This window comes from Artemia sp. Qi Xiang Cuo, chromosome 14, assembly GCF_049724085.1.
Source record: "Artemia sp. Qi Xiang Cuo chromosome 14, ASM4972408v1, whole genome shotgun sequence".
NCBI classification, from domain to species: Eukaryota; Metazoa; Arthropoda; class Branchiopoda; order Anostraca; family Artemiidae; genus Artemia; species Artemia sp. Qi Xiang Cuo.
The window spans coordinates 51,339,941-51,345,002 of record NC_142807.1 but is presented as its reverse complement, the minus strand read 5'-3'; positions in this window follow the sequence as shown (position 1 = coordinate 51,345,002).

The window sequence follows — 5,062 nt, the reverse complement described above, 5'->3', positions numbered from 1 at the left end:
TTTGTTTTTAATGAATTTATAGTTTGGCCTGCTATCTGTATGCTGGGAAAACTTTTTCAGCAATTTAGAACAACATAAACCCTTTTGAAAATCATGACGCAAATAGTAGTGTTTAATTTAGTCATATACATCCTCTAGTTGACCTGATAAATAAAACTTAATACCATTGCAAAAAATTATATCTATGCTTTTTCACAGCCTGGATACACATACACTCTTTTGATTTAGTAAAATTTTAAGGACAGAAATAGTAATAGAAGTAGCCCTGAAAGTTTGAGCTTAATACCCTCAGTAGTTCTTGGTATATTGTTGAGATGTCTTATTGGCAACCAGCATACAAATAGTGCGTCTTCGTTTAATTTTAAAGCAACATTTAATTTTTAAGCATAATGGGCAAATTACATAACAGTGGGGGGGGCTCACCAACCCAATCACCCTAGAGATATAGTTACTAGACTGTTCAACTACGCTGGAAAAACTGGCTGTCTTAAAATTTTGATTAGAAGTGTCTGGAAAATTATGAGCTAAAGTGGAGGGTCCAATCACTATTGACTCTTAAGAGGGCCCTAGAACTTTTAATTTTCAACCAAATTAGTTCCTTTAAAATATCAATGATATTACTAGCTACGATAGAGCATTACTGCCCATTTCCTTATATGCCCTATATTGCTTATATCCCCTTTACTACGTGCATGCATATAGTTTTTTTGTTTAATTGAAACTCTCCCTAAACCTTCGCTAAAAGTTTCAACCCAATGCCATTAATGTCGTTAGTAACAGTAGCTGTAAAATAAGCATTATATATTTACACCCAGTGCCTTCTGGCTAGTTCAAAATCCACAATCTATGAAGGTATGAAGTTGAAATTTTCAGAGAATACCTCTGTTGTACGGATGACAACCTGCCATCCATTGACAGGTTGTCAAAAGGACATCCACAATATCTTAGGAACAGTTTCTTGTGTAAAATTAAAACTTACAACGCTTGTTGTTAGGGGGATTGAACTAACCAAAACAAAATTTGCATCATAATACTACTGCTTCTACTCCAACAACTATTAATACTGCTACTATTATTATTAATGCTACTACTACTGCTAATACTAAAGCTAAGACTGCAACTATTAACCATACTCCTACTGCTACTGCTATAACTACTGGTGCTACTACTACTATTACTAATAAACCTAAGGGTTATTAACGCAAAAATTTTGGGCAATATTGTAGCTGTATTGAAATAAATCGAAACACACTGCCCATACAGGTTGTCTAGAGGACGTATCAGAAATGCTTCAGGAGCGGATGATGGTATTAAGCAAAAAATTTCATCGTGTGTTGAAGGAGATGTTGAAAAAAGGTGATATTTCCGTACTGCTGCTAATGCTACTACAACTATAGCTACGCATAATTACTGAACCTTTCGACAATGCTGAAAAAACTTGATGTCTTCAAACTTTGTTTGAATGTTTGTCATTGGAAATGATGGGCGTGAGGGGGGGGGGGGAGGCTTCTCTCAATTCCCTTTGCCTCTTAAAAAGGGCACTATAACTTCCAATTTAAAATCAAATGAGACCCATCTGAATTTAATAGACCACCCATTTCTTATAAACCTTATATGCCAGGGTTCTTGACCTCCATCACTATTGGCTCTTAAAAGGGAACTAGAACTTTCAATTTTAACCAAATAAGAGACCTCTGAAGTTTATACAACCATCCCTTCCATAAGAACCTTAAATGCCCCAGGGACGTAACTTATAATCCTCACCCTTAGGCTCTGGTGGTTTATATCAACTTCAAAAGCCTTTTTATATGATATTTGGACTATTTTGAATAAAAGAATTGTCTCAAAAATATCTATTGGATAAATCCAGGTTAAACACGACGTGTTTGTGTGTGTGTGTGTGTGGGGAGGGGGGGTAGCTACCCACTGACCACTTTGACTTTTAAAAAGCGCACTAGAACTTCTGATTACCGATCCAATGAGTCCCCTCCAAAGCATATATTACCACCCTTTCTATAAGGATCTTATATGCCCCCAGGGTACAACTTACAACCCTTTCCCTAAGAGCTCTGGGGGGTCTACCTTACATACATAAATTCCAAAACCTTCAACTACGATGAATAAAATTGTTATCTCTAAATTTTGATTGGAAATGTTAAGGGAAATGATGAGCGTGGAGGGGAGGGGGGGGGGCTGATAGCTCTCAAATCACTTTGGGTCTGAAAAAGGGCATTATAACTTCCAATATCAAATCAAATAAGCCCCATCTGAAGTTTATAGGACTGCCCATTCCATAAAAACCTTATATGGCCTCATGGCATAACTTACAACCCTATCCCAGGGCGCTGGGGGGTTGTGTCACCCCTAGGGACATTATTATTTGCTCTTTGGACTATTTTGAAACAAATAACTATCTCATAATTTCAATCAGATGCTTTTGGTGAAAGAGGGTTTTTCGGGGAAGGGGTTTCTAAATGCCCTCCATCACTTTTGACCCTTAGAAAGGAACTAGAACTTTCAATTTTCAACCAAATGAGACCCTTCTAAAGTTAAACAACCATTCCTTCCATCAAAACCATAAACGACTTGCGGCATAACCTACAGCCCTCGTTCCTAGGCTCAGGTGGTTTGTCTCAGCCCCAAAAGCCTTGTTATACTATCTTTGAAATATTTTGAATAAAATTACTGTCTCAAAAGTTTTTATTCGATGCCTTTTGGGATAATACGACGTGTTGAGGGGGAGGGTGGGGGTGGGTTGAACGGTCTTCTGATCACTTTGGCTCTTAAAAAGGACACTTGAAATTCAGATTACCAATCCCTTCAAAGTATATACAAGAACTCTTTCTATAACAACATTATATGCCCCCGGGGCATAACTTACAACCCTTGCCCTGAGAGCTGTGGGGCGAGGGGTGTCTTCCTCAAAGACATAATTTCCGGACTCTTCAACAACAGTGAACAAAATTGCTATCTCCAGATTTTGATTGGATGTCTTTGGGGGAATATTGAGATTCGGGGGGGGGGGACTGGTTGCCCTCAAATAACTTTTGACTCTTAAAACGGGTATTATAAATTTCAATTCTAAATAAAATGACCCCTATCTGTAGTATACGTGACCACCCACTCCATAAAGACCTTATATGACCCCAAGCCATGACTTACAACCCTATCCCCAGGGCACTGGAGAGTTGTGTCAACCTCAGAGTCACTGTTTTAGTTATTTGGACTGTTTTGAGCAAAATATCTATCTAACAATTTTATTCAGATTCGTTTGGTGAAAAGGGGTAGTCGGGGGGGGGGGAGCAGCTGTCTTCCATTACTTTTGACTCTTAAAACAGAACTAAAACTTCCAATTTTTAACCAAACGAGCCTCCTCTTAAGCTTATACAACCATCCCTTCCATAAAAACCTCAAATAACTCCTAGGGATAACTCATCACCCTTACCCCTAGGCTCTGGTGTTTTTTCAACCCCAAAAGCCTTGTTATATGATATTTAGACTATTATGAATAAAATGGCTATCTAAAAAATTTCTATTAGATACATTTCAGGACAATAAGAAGTGTGTTTGTGGGGTGAGCCCTTTCAACTTCCTCTCAACTTCCAATCGAATGAGCCCTTTTTGAAAATTCTACGACAACATTTTCTATAAGAACCTTATATGCCCCAAGGGCATAACTTACAACCCTTGTCCTGAGGGCTGTGGTGAGGGGGAGGGGGTTCGTATTCCTCAAAAACATAATTTCCAGACCTCTCAACTATATTGACAAAAATAGCAATATCAAACTGTTGATCAGAAGTTTTTGGGCGAATAATGGGCGTGGGGATTCTCCCTTCGATTGCTTTCGACTATTAAAGAGGGCAGTAGCCCTCTCAATTTCCAATCGAATGAACCCTTTTTGAAATTTCTGCGACAATGCTTTCTATAAAAACCTTATATGCCCCCAGGGTATAACTCACGACCTTAGCCCTGAGGGCTGTGGGCAAGGGAGGATACAGGATTTTTTTAGAGGGGGGGGGGTTCAAAATAGGTTGATCCGATAAACTTGCGTGAGGAGCCAGTTTAATTAACGCAAACTTGCGTTAATTATGTAAACTACACTACTTTAGACTATGTTAGAGGGGGGCGCCACCCTCACCCCTCCCCTGGAGGACCTCGCCCCTCGAATGGCTGGGGGGTTTTTTCATCCTCAAAGACATAATTTGCTGACACTTCAACTATGTTGAACATAATGGCTGCGTCAATTGTTCGGAAGCGTTTGGGGAAATGAAGGGCATGGGGGAGGGGGGGGCAATCGCCCTCTAATCCCTTTCGACTATTAATAAGGGCACTAGCCGTCTCAATTTCCAATGGAATGAACCCTTTTTGAAGTTTCTACGACAACTCTTTCTATAAGAACCTTTTATGCCCCCAAGGCATAACTTAAAACCCTTGCCCTGAGGGCTAAGGGGGTTTGTCATCCTCAAAGACATAATTTCCCGACCTTTAAATTATATTCAACAAAATAGCTATATCAAGATTTTGATTGGATGTCTTTGGGGAAAGGGTGGACGTGGGAGGGGAGTTAGTTGCCTCCCCCCAAATCACTTTTGGCTATTAAAAAGAGCACTAGTCCTCTCAATTTCCAATCGAATGAGCCTTTTTTGAAGTTTCTACGACATCAGTATCTATAAGAACCTTATATGCATCCAGGGCATAACTTACAACCCTTGCCCTGAGGGCTTTAGGGTGGTTGTCATCCTCAAATACAAAATTTCCGTACTTTCCAACTACATTGAACGAAATGGCTATCTCAAAATATTGATTGGATACGTTTGGGAAAATGGTGGGCGTGGGAGGGAGATTAGTTACCCTCCAATCATTTTTGACAATTAAAAAGGGCACTATAAAAAGGGCAAAAACAATACGTTGTGCCAACAACGTTCTTTACTTGGCAGCGCTATTGTGCTGCCTATGATAAAATTTGAAAAGTAAAAAACTGGCACTGATCATATTTGCTCTCCAATAGCTAAATTATTAGCGTGTAGGAGTAAATGGACTCACCAACAAATAGAAAGGATGA